The following is a 24,187-nucleotide window of genomic DNA, read 5'->3' as shown; positions in this document are numbered from 1 at the left end:
AGGCTTTTAGTGGTTAACAGTACATTTCTTGTTTTGCTGTGAGTTTTAATAGAGTTTGGCATCAGTCTTGTGGAATAGTCTTGGTGACACTGTTTTATGGTACCCAATGTGTTGACAGCAGTCTGGCAGATTAACTCTACAAAAAGTTGCCCACTGTCTGCTTACATTAGGTCCAGTAGCCAAGCAGGGTCATGTTGAAACACCTGATTCATGAGTCCATCTACGCTGCAGTCTATGTGCTGTTCACAGCATACAGAGCGAGGCAGGTTAGAGGTGGGACCAGGCAGGACTCAAGCGACATAGAACCGCGAGATCTTTTTGCTAAAGACTAGAGGCTCGGGTTCTCATTTCAGATGCGTTCAGTCGATTTTCCTTTTTATTCAGTAAACAAAACGGAAAAAATACAAGTACCTGCAAACTGAAAATGTGATTTTGTTTCCCCCTCAGAACTGTATTCCATTCATTCTAAGACACACGTTTTTTCACGTCTCAATACATCAAAAGTAGGTCTTACAACCATCTCAGATCTGATGAAAGACAATAATAGAATATAACTGCATATATTCTGGATTCTATGGTTTTCAAGTTTTATATTACCGTCAGCTCATTAGTCATAATTCACTCAGGGGGCAGTGTTAACTACTTGTCCACGTTCTTCCTTTTCTTATCGTCCTCTGTTTGTCATGGAAGATATAATAAGGAATATGGGAGATAAAGGCAGGGTAACGTAACTTCAAGGAGACATAAGCTTTGAAGCTGTTTTATGCTAAGTGCAAAGCTGTTACCCTCCTGTGAAGAAAATATAGCCTGAAAGTTTCTCTCGACTGCCTGTAGCCCAAATGTGTTTCTTCTAGGAGAAAGACACAATTCCAAGGTGAAAGAGTTCCAGATGCTAAAGTCTTCCTACCAGCTTACATCAACTCGCTCCAAGACACAATAAGCCTTTTAACTCAAGCTCAAAAACCTCAAGGGCTTTCTCCTCCACCTCCCAATATCAAAATCATGCTCACATATTTAAACAATTAGGTGAGACGTACAGAAGCTAGCACTAAATATGTCTGAAATTTGAGTGCTAAATGTGCAGTTAATATTAACCAAATTCAGATCTCATCTCTGCAAATTTTTTTTAAAGATGATTCTTGTTTTCTTTGACTTTAGAAAACCTTAAAAAGGGGGGGGGGGTTCTTTAAATTCAACCCTACTGCAGAACAAAATTTCTTCGGGAGAGAAAAAATAAGCCAATTACTGCTAAGTGATCTACAAAACAGAAAAACCCTGAGAGGGAAAAGTTGGGAGTATTTGTTTCAAAAATATAACTAGCAAAGGTGATTTTTGTTTTCCAGAAAATTTCCCTGGCTATACCACAAAACACTGAAAAATTTTCAGAGTCCTTCTTTCCACATAAGGTACCAGATAGTTTCTCGGTGGTGGTTTTTCCTGATTGTAAAAATGTCTTTCAGTTCGGGGCACGTGGTAGGTCAGTTGGTTAGGCATCAGACCCTTGCTTTCAGCTCAGGTCACGATCTCACGGTCCAAAAGATCGAGCCCTGTGTCAGGTTCTGCGCTGATGGTGGGGGGACTGCTTGGGATTCTCTCTCCTCTCTCTCTGCCCCTACCCCCACTTGCTCTAGCACATGCTCTCTCTCTCCTCTCTCAAAATAAACACACATCTTTTTTTAATCTTTCAGTTCAAAATTTTAAAAATATAAGAATTAAAAAACACCTGAATCCAAATAACTGAGTTACTAACAGTCACTTAGTAATAACTTACTGAGTGTTAACAACACAACGAGCACTGTGCGAAGTATTCTAGACGCAAATGCACTGTTACGTTAATCCAAGTAAGTCTAAGAGGGAAGTACGATAGCATCCCCTTGTTACAGCTCAAGAAACTGAGTCTTAGATAAGTCAAAAGAAAACTTGCTTATGGTCACAGAGCTAATAAGTCGCTTGTCCAAAAGTTGCACAGCCAATACGTGGTTGGATAGAGATTCAAACCAGATCTATTTAACTACGGAATTGGAGCTTTTAACTAAGTGTAACTGCCAATCCCTAAAACCACTCATTTTTTAAATTGATGTATTTTCTCCAATCTTATCCTGTGCTTATAATTTAATTTGTATACAACTGGAACCACAGTTAATATTATTTTGGATTCTACTCTTACAAGCTTTATATTTTTTTAAAAACATGATTTGTAATGCTTGCATAATATTCTAACACGAATATAACACAATTTGACGGTCTGTAATTTTTCACTGAGAAAAGAAATGCTGTGCCTTCCTACTCATAACAGCTGATTGGGTTGCAGATTCCTCCTTAGGATACACAGCGGATACAACTTCAAGGGCCATTTATAAAGGCCTTGATACATACAATGCCCAGTTCCATTCCAAAATGTTTGTGCTTATTGAATTTCAGCCAGCGCTGAGCATGCAAGTTTCGCTAATATTCTGGCAGCCTCAAGAACATATTTCAGGGGCGCCTGAGTAGCTCAGTCTTGAGCATCCAACTCTTGATTTCTGCTCGGGTCATGATCTCATCATGGTCATGAGATCGAGCCCCGCATCAGGCTCCACACTGCATGTGGAGCCCGCTTAAGATTCTTACTCCCTCTCCCTCTGCTCTTCCCCAACTTGTACTCGAAATGAATGAATGAATGATTTTTTTTTTTTTACTAATTTGACAAGGAAGGAAAAAGTACCTCATTTTAATTTGCATTTCTCTTATTACTCCACAATTTGAAAATTTTCATGTCCATTGGCAGTCACATTTTCTTTCTATGCATTACCTGCTGATATCCTTTACTGCTTTTCCACTGGGCTGCGACTGTTTCTCTGCTGTATTCTCTCACAGAATATGCTGATGCGTCTTTTTAACAGATCCGTATGTACACAAAGTAGATGAATTATAAAACATGAGACTGTTCTCCCTAATGCTGAAACACATACATTTAAAAGAAAGTTGAGGGGTGCCTGGCTGGCTCAGTTGGTAGAGCTCTTGATCTTCAGGTCATGAGTTCAAGTCCCACACTGGGCATAAAGTTTACTTTAAAAATTTTGTTTTGGTTTTAATATTTATTTATTTTTGAAAGAAAGAGACACAGAGTGTTAGCGGGAGAAGGGCAGAGAGAGCAGGAGACACAGAATCCGAAGCAGGCTCCAGGCTCCGAGCTGTCAGCACAGAGCCCGACACGGGGCTCGAACCCACGAACCATGAGATCATGAGCTGAGCTGAAGTCGGCCGCTTTAATATTGTGCCATTTCTTGACTTGGAAGTTGTACAACTTCATCCCTTAAGTAGCTTGACTTTGGAAACTTTTTTTTGGTCTATTTTATGTTTATTTTATTATTATGTTTATTTTATGTTTATTTTAATGTTTGTTTAATTTTGAGAGAGAGAGAGAGAGACACACACACAGAGTGTGAGCAGCAGGGGAGGGGCAGAGAGAGAGACACAGAACCTGAAGCAGCTCCAGGCTCTGAGCTGTCAGCACAGAGCCATACGCGGGACTCGAACCCAAGAGCCGTGAGATCATGAGCTGAGCCAAAGTCGGATGCTCAACCAACCGAGCCACCCAGGCGCCCCTGGAACCTTTCTAACGTGACCATTTTGTCTTCTCACACATCTTCCCCTCCTCAGATCTTTTCTCTTTCCGGATCTAGTCCAAATTCAGAATATCAAAGCTAATTTCTCAGCTCCACAGCCGGCCCCCACCCGGCCCACACCCTCAGTCTCCACCGCTCCTCTTCAACCTCCCACAGCCAGGGTTCCGGCCACGCTGCCTGGCCCACTCCAACCACGCTGACTCTTTGCCTCTAGTCCCTCCTCAACTGCAATCCGTCACATGTTGCCAAACTAACCTTTCAACTTCATTCCATCACGTGATGGAACTCAGCCTCTAACCGACACTCGGAACTTCCAAGTTCACCACAGCCCCCACCCTCCTCGTCTAGCCCTTTCTTCCCAGCCAACCGCGCCCCTCCCTGAGCCGGCCGGCCACTCTCGGGCCACGCTCAGCTGACCAGGGGCTGAGAGGAGGAGGGGGCAGGTGTGTGGCAGTGGCTGATCCCTCTCCCCCAGCTCCTATTCTCCCAGGGAGGACACGGGGGACCAAAATCCTCTGCGCCGGCCCCTGCAGGATGCCATGCGACAGCTGTCTGTTTCCCGCCGGGACCCCTGGCTGGCGGCATCTCCACGATTTTGTTCATGTTCCTTCTCAGCTACTTCCCTCTCCCGAAGGTCAGTGCGAGTCAGGTCTCCTGATCTCCGTTACCAAGCCCTGCACTGGCTGCTCCCGGTCGGTCGCTACTCCACTGACTGTATCACACCTTTTTAGCACTCAATTACACACTTTGCTGTCCTGTTCCACACTGTCACATGTGGGTTGACCTGCACTTCCTAGCCACGGAGACCAATGTTAGTATCTCTCACACAACGTAGCACAGTTAGAACTGTTTAATGTACAAACATTAAAGTCATACCGAAAAGTGAGCGGGAATATTCTAAAGACCTGCACACTCATGATTCTATTATCTTTGAAGGGAGTTCATGAAATTACAGCTTTCACCAGGCATACTCAGATTTCCAAAAACTAAAAAGATCTTAATATAAACCTCACAGAGAAATTGCCATTTACTCTTTAGAGATGGAAATCTGAAAACATTATTGAATTTTTCTCTGTCGTTAACCGGCCATGACTTTGCATTCGTTAAAGTCCTTCCTAGGGGGCTCCTGGGTGGTTCAGTCGGCTGAGCACTTCAGCTCAGATCACGACCTCACAGTCTGCAGGTTCAAGCCCTGCATCAGGCTCACTGCTCTCAGCACAGAGCCTGCTTCAGATCCTCTGTCTCCCTCTCTCTCTGCCCCTCCTTTGCTCTCTCTCTCTCTCTCTCTCTCTCTCTCTCAAAAATAAACATTAAAAAAGGAAAACCTTTCTGGATTAAAAATAAAATAACAAGTCTTTCCTGGAATTGACGTGGTTACACCCCTTTACATAAAGGCTTGCTCTAACACGGATTTGGATAGGCCTGGTTTTCTGTAACCCCATTCCTAAAAGCCTGATGTACTTCAGTGAGCCTGTGAGTCAGGCGTCCGCCCCGATTCCTGTGTCACCAAACGGCCCCTCCCCGGGCTACCATCACCCACTCCGGCAGTGACTTAGGTCACACCCATTTCAGCAAGGAATTCCCTCCCCAAAGCCTTTCAGTCCCTAGTGTCATAGCTTCCCCTCCAACCCCACATCAGAACACGGACATCACCGTGCTAACCGACAAAAGCCCTGGAGGGACCCGTGGTGCACCTCAAGGGCCTGCTGGAAACACCACCACGGTGGGAAAGTGCGTCGGACGATGGGGTTTGAGGAGGCCAAACATCTCTCACCTCCCCTTGCCACGCACGTTCTGAACGAATTTTGAGACAGCCAAGCAGGGCGTGTTGCCTGTCACTGAGAAGGCCAGCAAGGCCTCGGGCACAGGAGAACGTCACGCTGCCGGAGACAGAGCCTCCACATCACGCTCGTGCAGAGGCCTCTCTGGCCGTCCCACAAGGAACAGAGGTGGAAGCAGAGCCCGGGCTTTGCAGGCAGCCCCGCCCCACAGCAGGCTCCTAAACTCCCAGTCAGGGTGGTAGGAGGCAGGCAGCAGCCGCCTAGGCACCGAAGAAAGATGCAAAAGGGCAGGAAGTGGCGGGGGGGCGGGGGGGACTGTCCCCCAGACACTGGTTACTCCTCGGCTCTCCTCCGCTGCAAGGAACAATGACGGCAAAGGCCCAGCAGGCCCGGGACTGCGTTCTAACAGCCAAGCGGGTGTCAGGGAGAGTGCAATGTAGTGGAAGGAGCGAGGATGCCAGGACACAAGGAGAGGGCACCCTCCAAAGAGAAGGAGCCTGCAACAGGCCAACAGCGGCCAGGATCCGGGGAGCCAGGAACTGACGACATCAGTGCAGGCTTGAGACGTGGGGCCGAAATTCAAGAGAAAGAGCTCCGTTTGGACTTTCAGGCTTTTGTTATGCTTTGGCAGGAAGGAAGACTTGGGTTTTAGACAGGTTGGGGACATCAAGGATAGAAGCACGGGAGAGGTGCTGGAAACAAAAATACAGATTGAGGAGTTAATCACACGGAAGCAAGAGCTGACACCGTGGGCCCAAGATCAAGCCGAGATCAAGACCCTGAGCGCAGGTTGTCCACAGGGAGTAGGAAGAAGAAGGAGGAGGAACTGTGAGGGCATCAGAGGCGAGGTCCAGAACCCAGCGGTGCCCCCGTGCCAAGGTTCAGAGGGACGAGCGTTAAGAGGCCAGGGTGGGTAGTGAGGGCTCAGGCAGAAAGGAAGGGAGGAGAGGTGAGAAAGAGCCTCCGTGTGGATGCTCCCCTTCACCCGTCCCCGTGAACATCCTCTTATGGACAATTCTGCCAGGCAGTCTTCAAAGACGGAGCCAACCCACTCGCCACACTACTGTGTTGAGATGACTCCCATTTTAAAGTTATTACGGGCCCTTGCAAACGACACGGGCTTGAAATGGGCTGTCCCAGAAGAGTGCCGCTGCACGTTCACCTGTTCGTTTTTCGTCCATCCGCCACATAAACTGGAACCGCACAGACCCCAAGGTTTTAATGATTCTGGGCCAGGAACGAAAATAAAATGTAACAAATACAAAACAAGTTATGGTCCATCCCTTTTGGCACCACCTTTAAAGTGGGCTCGATTTTTAAACTCTTTTTAAAAATTTTTTTTAAACGTTTATTTATTTTTGAGACAGAGACAGAGCAGGGGAGGGGCAGAGAGAGAAGGAGACACGGAATCCGAAGCAGGCTCCAGGCTCTGAGCTGTCAGCCCAGAGCCCGACGCGGGGCTCGAACTCACCGACGGTGAGATCATGACCTGAGCCAAAGTCGGACGCTTAACCAACTGAGCCACCCAGGGCGCCCCGTCGATTTTTAAACTCTTAACCTGTTTGTCCGTCGTCACCCCTTCTATTAATTGGTCTGCCGACTCGCAGCTACATCTGACTCATTTGCATGTGAGAGAATAACATCACTTGCGATATTGAAAAAAAATACTGTAAGAATATATGCATCGGGTTTCCTTTCTCCTAAGCTATTTAACATTTCCCGGGTATGCCCACCGTGTAACTAACACGTTTACCCAAACGTGTGGCTTTTTAGAACACGTGAGAAACACCTAGATAAAAATTTAGTCAGCTTTTAGATGGATGGCCCACAGAGATTCTAATTCAGTAGGGTGGGAGTAGAGGAATCTGCATTTTTAGCAAGTGCTCCAGATGACTGTGTTAATTCTAAAGAATGAGAATGATAAATATCCATTTTAATATTAGTTATTCTAATCTTTCTATGTCAACTTTTTGTTCCCTTTTCTTTATTTTAGGGACAGAGAGAGAATCTTCAGCAGGCTCCGCGCTGAGCTTAAGACACGGGGCTTGATCCCGCGACACTGGGGTCATGACCTGAGCAGAAATCAAGAGTTGATGCTCAACCAACTGAGCCATCCAAGTGCCCCATCACCTCAACTTTTAAAATACTACGTAATATCCTGAAAATCACCTAAATGGACTCAGTTTATGGTCCCTTGGAAAAAACGGATGAAAAAGCTACCTCAGCCCAGCTCACCACTGCGCTCTTCTTAAAGACCAATGGATGCATTATTTCTGCAAAGCAACCTTCTGAATCCCGTTGAGGTAGAAGGTGGAAAGGAGGAGATAAAAGCATTCTTTAAAAGCTGCTTTTCTTCCCCCAAAATGATGGATGCGCATTTCCTATGCAACTGTCTCAAAATGTGACAAAAGGGAAAGGTGGGGTTCCTTTTACAAAGTAGAATACTGGAAGAGTAAGAAACACACAAGTAAATTTCACAGGGATACGTATTAATGCCGTAGTGCTCGGAATCAAAACCCCACTTCCTTACCTCTAGCCTGGTGTCGGTAGGTGAAAAAGTCACATCTCTTACTAGATCCAACAGCTGGCCCAAGCAGCCATTTTTAGAGAAGGTAAAGGTAATAAAGAGTCATTTTCCAGCTGTGCCAAAGGAAGATGTTGTTGTTGTTATTATTGTTGTTGTTATTATTATTATTATTATTATTATTATTGTCATTATTACCATGGCAGTGACCCATAAAGGAAAGTACCAATGATATGAGCCATTTCCCAAAGTTCGAAAAAGCCCGAGTGGCAGAGAATGACAGTCGTTCCTCAACACCAACCATTCTGCTCGCAAAAGCCTGGGTTTCCGGGCAGCCCCTTGGACAGCTCACTGCCTTCCGCTCACCACACCGAGACAGTCAAACGATGCTACGACACACTTTCCATCTGCAGCACAGCGGCACTGCTTGCCAGCCAGCAACTCAGTTACAGCAGCGTCACCACCGGTGAGCTCAGCCGTGTGGGGAAAGGACCCTACTGCGCTATGGTACTGTGTTCTCACAGATGTATTTGAAAGCACAGAAGACAGCGCCTTCCTTATCCTGCCGGACCCCAGCAGCCAAAGGGAATGACTCTCAGCAGCCCATACCAGCCACAAAGTTCCTGAAAACACCAGCCCAGATGTTTATTTTTGTTTTTTAACGAGAGGGGAAAATGGAAAACTTAAAATGCTAATTCCAGTGATAAACCTAGCTCTGAAGCTTAACACAATCAAGACAAAAATTAAAACTTGAATTGCACACACACACACACACACAAAAATAGCAAAGCTTAAGTTTTAACTAGAAGCTCACTGTATTCAAGCTAGTCAACGGCTTGGGCGGGGGTGGGGGTACCCTATAAATATCAAGAAAATCTGGAAACATCACCATAGAATATTTCTACAGGGAAAAGCGGTATTAGGATTTGGGACTTTATTTTTTTAACGCCCTAGTAGAAAAAGAGCACACATCCACTCCATAACATACAAGTCTACTGATTTATACATTTGAATTTTATACCTATTTAAGCCACGCAACGTATGGCTGCGGAAGATGGCATGCTCTCCCGTGCGTTAGGGGAAACGCTTCACAAGGAGGAAGCACGTTGACCCAAGTTAACCTAACTACAAAGAACAAGTGACTGGGAGCCTCAGTAGCATCCCAGGTTCTTTCCTGGGCAACTCAAGTCCTATGTAAGGAGAAAAGGATGGTAAATGTATTACAACTTGGATTAAACGCTGGCAAGAGACGTTGAGGAAGTCAATTCTGTAGCAAACTGAACACTCGGATGCCGGCTCTTCTTGGACTGACAAAGGAACACAGGAGCGGAACACCAGTTAAGTCTCACAATGAGCACGCATCTTTTAGGTTGAAACCATTCGCAATTAAGAAGATACAACATCTGAGGAAAAGAAGCTTCAGAGCTGTAATTCGTTAATAGACACCTTTCTGCCTCTCAATTTCTCTCCAGGAGGCAACCCTCCAAAATACAGGTCTGTAAGATCTTGATAAGCTTTTCCTACCCTTCTAAGGCCTACATCATCTTGATGGGACCAAAGCAACTTTCGCAGAGAGGTTAATGCCAGGCTATTAAAAGAGCCTGCCCTGATTGGAGTCTGAAGTCTAGCTGTGATTGGGGGCAAATTTACTAAACGATCTCTAAAACTCCATTTCCTCGCCTATAAAATGGCAATTATTGTTCCTACCTCAGCATTTTGATTCCTCCTACTTCAGGATTCAGGGAAACCAGCTCACGTAAACAAGGAGTTGAGCAAAATGGGAACTCACAAAAAGTCCATGCTCCGTAAGTGTTAGCTACTGAGATCAAGCCCTTAGGGTCAGTCACCGTTATTTAAGAAACTTTTGGTTTTGACACAATTGCTTTAACTTGCAGTAAAGATGCAAGAATGGTACAGGGAACTCCCATGTATCCATATTTGTCAGCTGTTTGCATTTTGCCCAACCATTTTCTTTTGCTCTTAAAGTCGCTTTTAAGTGAAAATACAATGGAATAAATAAAACGAAAGCTGTCTACACTCCGTCTCTTCCACTGTCCTGCCAGTCTCAACAGCAGTGGAATTCGAAGGGAACTACCCCAGAGCCTTCCCCTCCCAGAGCAAGGGAACGTTCTCACTTTCCAGGTGCTACTCACACCCCAGACCCTGGCCCCAAATCTACTTCCACTTCAGATCCCATCTCGTCTCTTCCTTAAGCAATAAAAATAGTTTGGAGAGGACAGGACTGAATCCAACGTTCAGCAACCTGAAGACCAAAAGCTACAGATTGCGAGAACACGCTACAGCCCTCCAGTCTGAATTGTGAGGTTCTAATGTTCCGGAACCGATCAAATATGCCCACACCACTGCCTGTCTAGGATAACACCATCCAGCATTTTTGGAGAAGTGCACGTTTGGGGAAAAGAAGGAATGACTGGTTGGCTAGCAAGACAGCCACCATTCAGGTCATTGGTGGGTATCTTAAATATAGCTCGAGAGGAAGAGCTACTCCCTCAAATTTGTCATTTTTATACCTGGAATATCTCAACTGCCTCTGAGTAACCAACAAGAAGTTAGCTAAATAACATCTAGTTATACACCAGGAGAAGGGCACATATAATTTTATGTCTACTCCTGAGGAAAAGTGAAAATGGCACAGCCAGTCGCTAATGCAGCCCCCACTCATTCCTTTCTAGTCATAATTTGGGGTTCCAGGGGCTGTTGAAATAAAAAAAAAAATCAAGGGGTGCCTGGCTCAGTCAGTTGAGCATCCGACTTCGGCTCAGGTCATGATCTCACAGTTCATGAGTTCGAGCCCCATGTGGGGCTCTGTGCTGACAGCTCGGAGCCTGGAGCCTGGTTCGGATTCTGTGTCCCCCTCTCTCTCTCTGCCCCATCCCCACTCATGCTCTGTCTCTCTGTGTCTTAAAAGTAAATAAAACATTAATTTTTTTTTTAAATCAAGACACATGGTTTAATAAGCTCAATGATAAAGAGTTAGCTAATAATAATAAAAACTATTCAGTACATATGCCACATACTATACCAAGTGCTTTGGGTAAAGTATCTCACTTAATCTTCCACCATAACCCTGGAGCTGGTAGTCTTATTATTTCCATTTTTATGATTCACTCCTTGATCTATCTGATGTCAGAACTCAAGTTCTCAGCCACCACAGAATAAAAACGTCTATAAAAACAATTGCCCTCGCCTCCATGGGAGAGGAAGGGCATAAAGAGCAAAAGGCTTGGGACCTAGTCATTAGACATGTGACCCCACAAATACAGGAGGCACAAAAAGAGGAAGCGAGGACAGAAATAACCTGGACTGACTGGCTATAGCAATAGAGTAGGACATAGGAGTACAGGGCGCTGCTGGTAATTTGCCTAAAAAAGACAGAACTGATGGTCTCAGAGCTGGTCAACAGAGCAAGATGGCTACACATGCAGATTCTGGATACTGGCCGATCTGGATTCAAATCCCTCCTCCATCACTTGCTAGAGTTGTGAGGCCCTGGACGATTTACCTCTCAACCCAGGTCCTCACATCCACAAAATGGAGATAATAATTCTACTCACTTCCTAGGTTCTGATAGGTAAATGAAACAACCCATTAAAACACTCTGCATCATGCCTACTTGATTGGAAATGCTCAATTAATAACTGGTGGTTAGTAGTTATGCTATTACTGGTATTTTTAATGCTGTTTCGTGATTTCTACACCACTTTGGCCGATTGCCCCAATACGCGCCTAATAGAAAAAATAAAGTTTTTTAATTTAATCAAGATTTATAACTTCTCAAGATGAGTCTGCATGATTGTTCTGACAAAATCAATACACCTGCAATTGGCCAAAGCAAAATCCCAAGCACAAACAAGGTCAAGTATACAAGAATATAAAATACTGCAATAGAGAGGTTTCAAAAAAAAGTTCACCTTGAGGATGTAGGCTAACAGTCTCAATATGTTAGTCCCATCCATAAATAAATTTCTAGACCTGTACACTTTAAAATACATCACCAATCAAGGCATATTTTTGATAGTAACCTGGGCCCAAATCGATTTTATTATTCACTTAGTGCAAAGGCAGGAACTGCCTTGGAAACTAAAGCTTATCATTCTACAAGGGACGTCTCACTATTTGCCTTAGTATCACATTAAACATAATAGTTTTTAGATGTGTTAAAATTATAGACATTTGCTAATTATGTTTTAAACATCAACAGAATGGATTCTGTTATGGGTATCTTACAGAAGAATATCAAGAGAACAAAGTGGACTCTTAAAAAAAAAAAATGAAAGTAGTCCCCCAACTTGCCACAGAACTAGGGGAAAAAATTAATCACTGAGGTATCATGTATCCTTTATCATACCTACTGCAACTACTGGGTAAAAATCTCTTAAGTGAAGGATACCAGGATACCAGGGAGAGTACGTGACGTGTCAAAAGTAACACAGGTGTCTGATCCCCTGCCTTTCCCTACACAAAGTCTCAATGTGGCAATCCAGGTCTCGATGTCCCCGTGCTGACAGTGGCTCTTTGCCTGCCCTCCCCCGCCCCCAATACATGAGATACTTGGTGGAAAAGTCAAATCTGCTATCTCATTGGCCGCTGCAGAGTGGGGCTGGGAGAGGGGAGGGCAAATAAACATCCTCTTTCTTCTTCCACTAACACCCACATCACGGGAACCAGCTTGCAGCTTTCCACTGAGTGTCTGCGAAGCCAATGATTTCTTAAACTAGAAGAATACACTGTTGATGAGACCAAAGAAGAAAATATATTTTAAAACAATCAAGTTGAAGAAACAGTGTTATAAGTCAAAGAGTAGGTGACGACAGTCCATCAGAAGGTAGAGTCGACACGCCAAGCTTTTCTACTATTCCACCAAATGGGAACATCCTACTCCTGAATTTCACATTTCGCCAAATAATCGCTCACAACAGCTAGCGGTAAAATTCTCAGATGAAGCATGTCCCTATGACCAATGTAAGTCCCTAAATTAGCCTGCAAAGCCACCCAATCTTGCCTACCCTGAAGGAGACGGGAAGGACTCTGGCAGACATGACCACATCACAGTGGCCATCAGAAAAGCCTACGAGGGGCAATGTAAATGAAAGTACCTTTGAAACAGACCCCTCCCCAAAGGCAACGCGTCCCAGAAAAGATATCTTTAAGTCTGATTTATAACAAAAATACATGGGTAACAGCATCACCTACGTAAACCAACAAATACAAAAACACAAACATTTCCCTAAAATGCTGTTTCAAGACAAATATTCAGGATCACCATAGTTTATCTCATTAGAAGCTTCTCTGGATTTAGCAGTTAGCATCTCTCATTTGCTACCAACCATGCTGTATAATCCACTTTTTGTAACGATCGAACAAAGTGTCTTTTAAGGTAATTTGCATATCAAAGTTTACACATACTCCACTAAAAACCAGGTAAGTAATCTACCTCGGATGGTGTTGTGTCCACAATCATTTAAGTACCGTATTCATTTCTACCACACCCGTGTATGACTGCGACCGGCCCCTAAAATATGCCTGAGCACAGGGGGGACCCACCAGCTATCAGCTGAGCACCCAAGGACCTTGTGTCAGGACACAACTAGCAACAGACATCCACCGGCACAATGCGGAGATACAGAAGAACAAGATGTGGCAGAGCCTGCTTACCATGGGATTCTATTCTCCGTCTATGGTAAGCAAATTCCTACCAAGTGCTACGTTATTAGGCAAGTAGTAAACGAAGTGCCATAGAACAAAATGCAAATAACAGAGGTTTCTGCCCCCCCCCCCACTCATTGACCCTCACCAGCACTCCTTGATGGGCTCACCCTACACCATCTTTTGAGAAAGCTGGCAGATTATTTGGGGAAAGTTCTGGAACGCTACCGGCAATGGAAGCAAGACTCAGCAATGGCATCACGGTCCACTATCTGCCACCTCAGTCATAGGCTATCAGAACTGATAAACACCCTCCTCAAGTCTGGTCCCCGACAGGTGCTCCCTGCCTCAGGAAACAGCATCACCAGCCAGTCAGCTAGCCAAGCAGGGTATGTGCTAGAAACGTACATTCCCCGACACCTTCTCCCTAAGAGCCAACCTATGCTCAAGTCCTGTTCATCGAACAGCCTAAGCGTTTCTCAGACCAGTCCGTTTTTCTCCATCCCCACGGCCACCGATTTGTCCAAACCATTATTACTTCCCCATCGCACGGACCACAACGTCAGCAGGCTGGATGCTGTCCCTGACCTATTCTCCCTCCTCTGCCCTGTCGCCAATTCAGTCTTCCACAAAACCCGAGTCTGCTCATGTTAAATACTGCTTAACACTCACCAGTGGCTGTTTCATTTTTTTTTTTAATCCCAAATTCCATATCCTTTAAGCCCCAGCCAGGCTGACCTCTGCCTGCCTCTCTAGTCTCATCTAGCTGCTCTCTGTGCACCTCAAACACACTACCTGCCTCTAGGTGAGCTAATGCCACCCTCTTCTACCATCATTCAGATGGCAGCGCTGAAGCCACTTCCTAAGGAGTGACGCCCCACACAGCTAGATGAATCCCCAAGTCTCTCCCATTCCTCCCGATACCCACTGCATAGCACCTGGGACAGTGCCGTTGCTTTAGCTCTGGTTTCTCCGGGTCCACCACGTCTTCTCCTGGCAGCACTGTATTCCCAACACAGCACCTTGCAGGTGGCAGGGACCCAAGAAATACTCGAACTGATGAACAAGAAAACAGACAAATAAGGAAAACTGACCGCCGTCCAGAGGCATTTGCCTGACACCCACAGCAATTCAGTGGCTAAAAGGGCCACCGAGGAAAGTGTCGCCGATTCCACACTGGCATAAGCACACAAGCCCACGGAGCACTCAGCCTTTTTACGGCCAGGTTATGCTTCTGCATTCCTGGTCTACGTTATTTTTTTAACAGAACCCTCTAGAAATACTTCGCTGAGAAAACAATCATCCTTGCAGTCGCCTAACGTTAGTTAAAAGGTACAGGAATCCAGTTACGGGAATGAACACAAGCTTCTAAAATGAAAACAGTAATCAAATCTTGGAATAATTATCTCTACATTTTTCTACATGAATAGTCATAGTTTTCCAAAGCAAAAAAAAAAAAAAAAAAAAACCCTCCAAACTACTACACGGTAGAGACAGATAAATTATTATTGGCTTAAGAACGCCTTTAAGACCTATGTTATATCCTTAAACCAAAGGTACTTTTTGCTCAGAACGTAAGAGGGAGAGCTAGCCTCCTCCAGAGCCAGCTCAGTCATCCCACAAAGACCAACCCGGTGCCTCCCCTATGCCAGCACCAAGCTAGGCACCGAGAAGACGACAAGGACCAACGCGGCTCTGCAGTAAGTGGGTGACCAGCCAGACGCAGCTCATTTAATTAATCTCTCTGGGCTTCAGTTTCTTAATCTGTAAAATGAGAAAGCTGGACCAGCTCTCCAAGGTCCACACACTCTACATATCCAAAGTTCCACTAAGGATTGTAAGATGAGTTTCTGTTTGACAAAATCATGACGATTTCCTACTTCTCTTTGTTATCTTTATCACGCAGGTGTGGTTTCATTTAAGAATTTTAATATATTGATGAAAGTAAAGTATTAAAGAGCAGTAGTAGCATTTTTAATTACCTTCCCAGCTCCTAACTACCTCCATGATCAGCTATGGAATTCTGCCGTAATTGCAACCCGACCTGAATGGTACCCAAACTGAAATACAACATCACATCTTCATATTTTTATAGAACGATTAAGCGATCGTTACTCCCAACTTCTTTTATACTCCAACATCATCCATCATCCTTGAGTATCAAAGGTTTTCTTTTAGAAGGAATACAAAATAACGAAGTTTTCTAGAAAAACAAGAGGAAAATTTTATCTCCCAAACTAATGAAGCTATATGGCTTCATAGGAAGTACTGATAAGATACACAGTACTACCAAATGCTGAACTGCTAGTGACATGGAAACATAGCTCTTCAGAAAGATACACAAACGTGTCCATACGAATGGACAAGACAATGAAGAGTCACCCAGGGCCCACGTGTTCCTGACACGTCTCCACATCACCCCAAATGTCCCTTCTCCGTCTTTTTCTAGCGAATTTGGTGAGCTTCGTGACCTAGATCTATTTAAGTGCTTGTTTGTTTACATCCAGAAAGCGGCTGAATACTGAAAGGGAATCACTTTGTTACGAAGCTGAAGTTTTAAGGGCCATTGTTTGTAGTCACACGTTTTGCTCAGCCCTGACTAAGCATTTTTATTCTTGCAATGCCTTATTTATAGATAAGATGGCCACGGCATCTGCTATCAAATCCGAAAGGCCAAATATGGACAATAAATGATGAAAGATAATGGCTCCCTCCAAAGTTAATCTTCAAAGTTAAACGTGAGTGTTTGGTTACCTAAAGAAGTCTCTCCTACTGGAGGGGAAACTCTCTGAGGGGAAGCGTCGCCTCTCATGTGTCGTGTACACTCTGAAACGTCTACCAATGATCACTGAATCAACAGTGAATAATGGATGGTGACTTTATAGGAAGCAAACTTTCTCAAGCACAGGGAAGAAAATGTTGTAAGCCTAGGTCTGAAACAACTACTCTACACTTTGCACTTAGATTACTCCATGGGTCACACAGAGCTCCTACACTGAAGCACTCAGACCGTGTTCTCTCATAGATGAAAGTACTCTTTTTGCTAAATTGACCTCACTGCTTAAAAACCATACTATTCCTATAAATATCACATTATTGACTGTGTTTGTATGAGAAAAGAAGTTGTAATATCTCTTTGATACGTTATCATAAAGGTACCCCTTGTGCTATTCATTTTAACTCAATAAAAGACTCTCGTGAAAAAAGTTTTTGGAAATTGTCCCGTAAGTTGAACTGATTGAAAACTAAACCAAGTACAGGTGAATCTACAAAAGTTCTATTCTAAAACTTAGTTACTGGGTGTGTTATTTTGAACTTGACTTCTATATTTAAACTTGGGGAAAAGACGTCATTATTTTGTCCTCAAAAGAGGAAAATAATGTTTGAGTTTTTAAACCATCACCATCATGTGTGCACAACCTGTATCATTTCTCTACCCTGACTTCCACGTCAAGAAAAAGAAGCCATTTTTTAAGTTAAATTAGAAATACTCCTGTTGATTAAACCAACGTAACTAGAGTCTGGAATTCACATACCAGTCTATACTATTATTCCTTTCTTACCTAAAAATTCATTTGAATCTTGAAAACCCCAGAAAAAAAAAATTCCTCAGGCTTCAATTTACTGGCTTGCACAGAAGGAGGAAAAAAAAAATAGAATATATCAAGAGAATATAAATGATAAAATACATAGTGCTGGAAAATAATTCTTAAGTGTCACCGTGAGGAAATTCACCTGTTACAAGCCTCACAAGAATCCACTATTCCCTCATCAGGACACTCAAAACGGGAGAATGCCATATTCCCACTATTTGGCAAAATAAGAAAATTGAGTTCCTAAAATCTATCGCCAAGTCCCTATCCATTTCCAAATTCTGTTTACTTTGTAACTTTTTTTCTACAGTACAGATTTTCCAGGGAAAATAAACTTTTCGTGAGCAAATCTGAAAGACATAAAATGTCTCCTACTTATTATTACCTAGAAAGGCAAACCGAGTACTGCTCCGTGCCCCAAGCATCTAGCTTTCAGCCTCTTTATTATCATTGTCAATGAATGGGCCCCAGTCAAATGAAAGCTGCCATTTTAGGGTAAAGACTGGAGGGCTTCTGTTGTGCAACAGCGAGACAAAAACGCTCCGCGACAGATGTACTCTGGGCGCTGGGAGACGGATTCAACTTCCTAAAATCACTGCTCAAGTTATTTCTGAAATAAGAATTACCTAGTACTCACACATTACTACAATCTAAATAGAATTATAACTGGGATAAATCAGGTTCCCATGCTGCTAAGGTCGTACTCACTAAGATTTGTCTGTCATCGTTAGAATGGATCTGTACGGAAATAAAGAGAACTATTTTTTTTTTTTCCTATCTGATTATTACGGATAGTGAGAACTCCCCCCTCTCCTCATTGGGAGAGAATTGGGGGCAAATACACTCCACCTCTTTGAAAGGTATTGCCCACTGCGAAGACGGCTTAAATTAATATTTTTAGAAAATAAAAATCTGGGCCTTCACACAAATCCTTTAAAAATAAATTAAAATATTTAACGTACCCCAGAAATCAGGCCCAGAGGATGGGCCGATTTCAAGATAAGTTATTTAAATCGATTGCTAGATAATATACAATGGGAAACTAAAAAGTATACTTAGCGAGTGGAGAGCTGGATAGTGTATCTAATTCTAGCAATTCAAAAGGAAACTCTCCATGTGGGTTGCTACTTTTCTTTTGTCCATTGTCTGTTCAGAAGAGGGGGAAAAAAAACTAGTTTAAAATCGAGGCGTGAACAGTCTCTAAAAGTGACCTCCGGGAAAAACGTCCGACCCATAGCAGGAGCACTCCCCGCGCCGCCCGCTCTACGGGGGCGCTCACAAAGCGGGCGGCCGGCCGGGAGTTTGGGGTGCGCTCCCACGGCGCGGGGCTCCTCGAGGCAGAGCCATCCGGAGAAAGGCGGCTCGGTAATGATGGCTGCTCGGGGCCGGCGGCTCCTTCCCCGGAGCCTCCCGACCCCCCCCACCCCCCCCCGCCCGGGATCCGCCGCCCTCCCCACCCCACCCCCCCACCCCCGAGCGGCGCTCGCGCGGACGCGGCTGCCCTGCACCGCAACCCACCGGGTGCCCGCGCCCCTGCACCCCCGGTGAGCCCAGTCCCCGGTGCGAACCAAACAAACAACGCGTCCCCCGCCGCCCTCCTTCCTCTCCCCGCTGACCGCTTGGCCTCCAGCCACCTCGGCCGTTCACGCTCCGAACCGCGGATCTCTGCGGGGGCAGAGCGCACCCGGGCCACCGCGGGGGCCACCTGGTGAACCCCCCCCCCCACGGCGCTGACCCCCGGCGGGGTCGGGGGGTGGGGAAGCCGAGTTGCCCTAGGGGGGTTAAAGTCGCTATTATGCAGTCGCCGCCGCCGGCCCGGCCAGCTCGGCAAGGTGGGGTCCCCTCCTCGCCGCGCCTCCCCGCGCTCGCCCCGGCCCCGCTCCCTTTCTTCTCCTCCTCGAGCACTTGGGAGCCGCCGGGGAGCCCCGGGAGCCCCCAGCTCCGGGCTCGCAACTCCGCGCCCGCGGCCGGCACCGGCTGGGGTCCCGACGCCCCCAGCGCCGCGTGTTCGCGCCGCCCCCGCCCCACGCGGCGCCCCGCGCACTTTCCCCGCCGCCGACCCACCTCGCCCGGTGGCCGTCCCCGCGCGGGCCGGCGCCGCCGCGCCAGGAGGGACGCACTTTGTTCGCGCCGGTGCGGCCGCCGCTCCCGGCGAGCGCGGCGTGGTCGGTCCGGAGCGGGGGGCGGGGGCGGGAGGCGGGGGTCGCCGCCGTCCCCGAGCCGCCGCCGCCGCTCAGCCGCCCCGCGCCCGCGCGCCCATCGCCCACTCGCACTTGAGTTGGAGCCCAACTTTTCCTCCTTCCTTTTTCTTTCGAATGGAGCCGGCAACTCGTGCTCGGCGCCGGCGGGAGGAAACGCGCTCGCGCTCCCCCGCGCGCAGACACGCTCCCTCCTGTCCCCCGTCCCCCCCCCACGCCGGCAGCACAACAAAAAGCCATTTACATGCGAGGAAGTGACCCTCGGCCGGACCGCGCGCCCCCGCCGCCGCCGGCCCCGCGGACGCAGGCAAAAGTTGGGGCGCCGGGCGGCGCTCGGGGCGCGGGTTCGGGCCCCGCGGGCGGCGACGCCGGCGACACGGCTCGGGCGGCGCTGCGCTCCAGCGCCGGCCCCGGCCCCCGCCCGCCCTCGCCCCTCGCCCCGCACACGCCCAACTCCTCGCTCCCAACTCCTCGCGCGGCCCCGGCCCCGGCCCGGAGCGATTTCCTGCCGCCGCCGCCCCTCCCGGAGGCGCCCGGCGAACTCTCGCGCTCACCGGGTCGGTCGGTAGGGCTCCTCCGCTGCCCTGTGCCGAGGGGAAAACAAAACGCAGAGCGGGCTCCGGAGTTGGCTCGGCGGCCGCGGCCAGGGGGCTAATCCACGGGCGCGGAGTTGGCCAGGGGCGAACGGGGCTCTGGCGAGTTTCAGGGTCTCCGGGTCCCCGGGCCGCCTCTTCAGCGGCGCTCCTTTGTGTAATTTCACTCGATTCAAGTTTAATCCGATAGTTCCCGAGCACGAGCGCGTCCGCACTACCACGGCTCAACCCCCGCGCCGCCGCCGCCGCCGCCGCCGCCGCCGCCACCGCTGCCGCCGCCGCCGCCGCCGCCGCCGCCGCGGCCCCAGCACGCCAGCGCCTGCGCGCGCCCGGCACGCCGCGCGCGCCCGAGGCCGCGGGGCCGCGCGCGCCCGCCGCCGGCTCCCTCAGCGCCGCGCCCGCGCGCCGCCACCTGACGTCAGGCGCGCCTGGCATAATTTATGCAAGAATTCGGCCGGGGTGGCGGAGGCCGAGGGAGAGGCCGAGAGAAAGGGGGCGGCGCGGGGCTGCGGGGCCGCGGGCTGCGGAGGGCGGGCCGGGCGCCACTTCCCGTCCCCGGGCGGGCGCCGGCGCTGCGGGCGGTTCTCCCCGCCGGCCGGTGCGCGACCGCCGCGCAGCCTCTCCGGCCGGGCTGCTCCGAGCGCTTGGCCGCCGCGCGGCAGCGCCCCGGGCGCGGGCTGGAGAGGGTGCCACGTTTCCCCGCGCGGCACCTTCCCGGAGTCAGGGTGCGCCGCCCCGGGGCAGGAAGCGGCGGCCGGGAGCCAGCAGCGGTCCTCCCGGCCACAGCGAGGGGTTTCCAACGCTACGCGGACGGCGGCGGCTCGAGGGGTTTGGACGTCTCTTCTGTAATTATCCTTCAACTTGAAATTATTTTCCCACATGCAGTTATTTAGAATGGACACTTAGCATTTCATCTAGATGTCTCCTGCCTCTCCACATTGCTCTTCCTACGTCCTCGTTGACAGGACAGCCGGATCCACTACTAAATCAAAAAGTTTAACTAGATGGCGATGATTTTGTTGAATTTGTTACCATGCCAAAAAGGGGGGAGAGAGCGCAATGGTTATGAAACAAAGAAATAGGTTGTGTGCCCATTATTAAACGTGTCAGGGCTAGAGTGTTTCAATCATTCTTTGGCAAAAAAAAAAAAAAAAAAAAAAAAATGGCACTTTTATATGATCTCCTAACCTTGAATGTCCACACCTTTTCTCCTCCCGGTACGAAATGAATAGTGAACCTGGAGAAAATTTGCTTTTACTAATTTTCCTTTTGGGAGATAAATCGACAAACGTTTACCAAGCACTTTCTGTGTGCAGATTACTGAGCAATTACAATTCTTTTAAACTCTCTACAGTTGTACACTTTAAGATGACTGTATTAGGTTAAAGATTACATTTATTTTTTAACCAAGGAAGGAACTTATATCAACCAAAGATACTCCTAAAATAAATACAGAGTACAGCAACATGCTATTATTGGACTCCAGAATAAACTGCGAAAATTGCAAAACTATGCAAAATATACTTTCTCCTCATTCACCACCTGTAGTGCCAAGACTAATCACAATATTTCCAGCTGAACAAAAGATTAATCAAAACCATTTTGCTACGTAACAACTAGAACTCTTCAATAACTAAATTTGATTATACTAGAATTACCCCCTAAAACATTTTTCTAATATTAGTAATTATTGTCTAAAGATGTGTTACATTATACTGTCATTTATTGAAATGCATTGAAATGCATTGGTTTTGGCTTTGTCAATTATTTGAGTGGTGTTTTAACAGAGCTAAATGTTTCAAGGGATTTACAGATAAACAGCAGAAAAAAAGATTGACACTACAGAAAATTCCGACATGAAAAAATTGGAAAACACTAAAATCAACTTCTACCTGTTTTATAGCCCCATATCATAAACCAAGAATCAGAATTCTGAGATTAGGTTTACATTTTCATTAAGTTAATATCCCTCAAAGCATATGGGGGCTGCTTTTGGTGGATGTGTGTGAAGAGAAAGGTTAAATACAGGATACAATGTCTACAAAGAAATCACCAGTACCTTGCTGTATCAGAGGACATAAAAGTGACATAAAAAGAACTATTTCCTATCCTTTACAGTATACCCCAGCCCATTATCAGATGTGCGTATGTTTCAAGGGTAATTGGGGGGGGGGGGGGAGGCATCTGCATATAGTGAAAGTATATTAGTTAACAATCAGCAAATAGTATTAAGTGACTATGAGGAGGTCCGCTTGTGCCCTTGTGTATTTAACTAGACAGGTAGGACACTTTTCTTGAAACATGAGAAATGGTAAAATAGTACAGCCCACGCAGAGTAGAAACAACACAGTCGTACTGCCCCTCCCTGACTTTTTCTCCCTCCTGGTCTCAAGGACCGTTCTGACAGCCATGATGGAGAAGACTCCAAGCTTTTAGGAGTTGCACGGAGGAGGGGGGTGGGGCTAGGGGTGGGGGGGGGGGCGCAGAGCTTGAGGGGCCTGGAAAAGCAGAAAGCCTCAGGGGCAAACTCTAGCCAGCTCTGGCCTACTGAGGTCTTCACTTTCACCCAACCTCATTAGCCTCTGTTGTTTTCTCTCCATTTGCTTCACTATTGAAGTTTTCCCAATGAGAATAATTTGAATTCACAAGCTTTCCCTTTAAGTATGCGAATACCTTAGGGAGAGATAAGGGACTCCTGGTCACTCACAGATGATTGTAAATTAGTTCCGTGGGTCATTTTCTTCCCAACACCTAGTTGAAACTACCAAATTTAGAGATAACGTTTATTCATTCAACATGGAGTGCCTAAAGAGGTTCCAGGCATTGTTCTAGACAATGGAGATGCAGTAGTGAACAAAGCCAAAATGCCTGCCTTCTTGAAGTGTACAGTCCAAACGTTTGGTAGTTTTGATTTCGTGGTCAGAGACAATGGTGATTTTGGAGTCTGAGCCCTTGGGGGACAGGGCAGGCCCATGTCCCTCGCAGCTGGAAGGTAATGGAAAGGTACCAGGGACCTGGGAAGCGGACACAAAAGTATGGAGTAGGTGCCAGCAGCAGAAGGCAGTTGAGAAAAATACCAAATACAATTTAACCTGCTACAAAAAGGTTTTCTCAGCCCCTTGAAATGAATGAAAAGTCTTCCAAGAACTCAAACAAATGCTACATTACTGTTTAGACAAATAGTTGTCTCTGTTTGGGAACATAGCCATAATGTATCAATGTGGAATACTTCATGAGGCCAGGGGGAGAAGGAATGGGGGGGGGGGATAATTTATGCATCCAAAGTAACCGAGGGTGCCTGGCTGGCTTTGTCTGTAGAGCATACCATTTTTTTTCTTGAAAGATATTATATCAAACTCAAAACCCTGATATCAAGAGTCACCTCCTGCTCTACCGACTGGGCCAGCCAGGCAGCCTGAGCATACTGCTCTTGATCTCAGGGTCATGAGTTCAAGCCCCATGTTGGCTTGCAGAACCTACTTAAAAAATAAAAACCTGAAAATGACCCAAACTTTAGGAACACCTCATATTTATTTTTCCCCATTGTTTAATGTTTACTTCTGAGAGAGGGGCAGAGACAGAGGGAGACACAGAATCCGAACTCCGTGCTGTCAGCACAGAGCCCAATGCAGGGCTTGAACTCATGAGCTGTGAGATCATGACCTGAGCCGAAGTCAGACGCCCAAGGGACTGAGCCACGCAGGCATCCCAGGAACACTACATATTTAAAACTAGAGCCCTGGGGCGCCTGGGTGGCTCAGTCGGTTAAGCGTCCGACTTTGGCTCACGTCATGATCTCACAGTTCGTGAGTTCAAGCCCCGCGTCGGGCTCTGTGCTGACAGCTCAGAGCCTGGAGCCTGCTTCCCATTCTGTGTCTCCCTCTCTCTCTGCCCCTTCCCTGCTCATGCTCTGTCTCTTTCTGTCTCAAAAATAAATAAACATTTAAAATAAAGAAAGAAATAAAAATAAAACTGGAGCCCTAACTGTTCTTCCAAATGTTATCAACTTTTAAAAAATTACAGACGCTACACTAATTCTAGTGTTGAAGACCTACTTTGATGTATTTCGTAATTCATCTTTTGAAAATGTGTTTGGAACCAATTTCCAAGTCACAGAAAACAACTCTCCTTAGGACCACATCTCTTTTACTCCGCTAAAACTCTACTATTCTACTTCATCACTTATCAAACGTGCATCCAAATGATTTTGGCAAGCTCTAAAC

At 46.8% G+C, this 24,187-nt stretch overlaps 1 protein-coding gene across 3 annotated transcripts in view; it reads right to left on the bottom strand.

Annotated features, from left to right (window-relative positions):
* Nucleotides 1-20,247, bottom strand: part of CHD7 (chromodomain helicase DNA binding protein 7) — a 189,623-nt gene extending 169,376 nt beyond the window's left edge. For 2 of the 3 annotated variants that reach the window (XM_045050025.1, XM_045050027.1), the window contains exon 1: nucleotides 19,926-20,247. The gene's annotated coding sequence lies outside the window, so the exon portion shown is untranslated. Of the gene's footprint in view, nucleotides 1-19,237; nucleotides 19,258-19,925 lie in introns of those variants that run through there. The other variant, XM_045050026.1, reaches the window with a different exon arrangement.
* Nucleotides 20,248-24,187: the final 3,940 nt, after the last annotated feature.

The sequence above is a fragment of the Felis catus genome, chromosome F2 (assembly GCF_018350175.1).
Source record: "Felis catus isolate Fca126 chromosome F2, F.catus_Fca126_mat1.0, whole genome shotgun sequence".
NCBI classification, from domain to species: Eukaryota; Metazoa; Chordata; class Mammalia; order Carnivora; family Felidae; genus Felis; species Felis catus.
The sequence above is the reverse complement of the archived record's forward strand: the minus strand, read 5'-3'. Positions and strand labels throughout refer to the sequence as shown.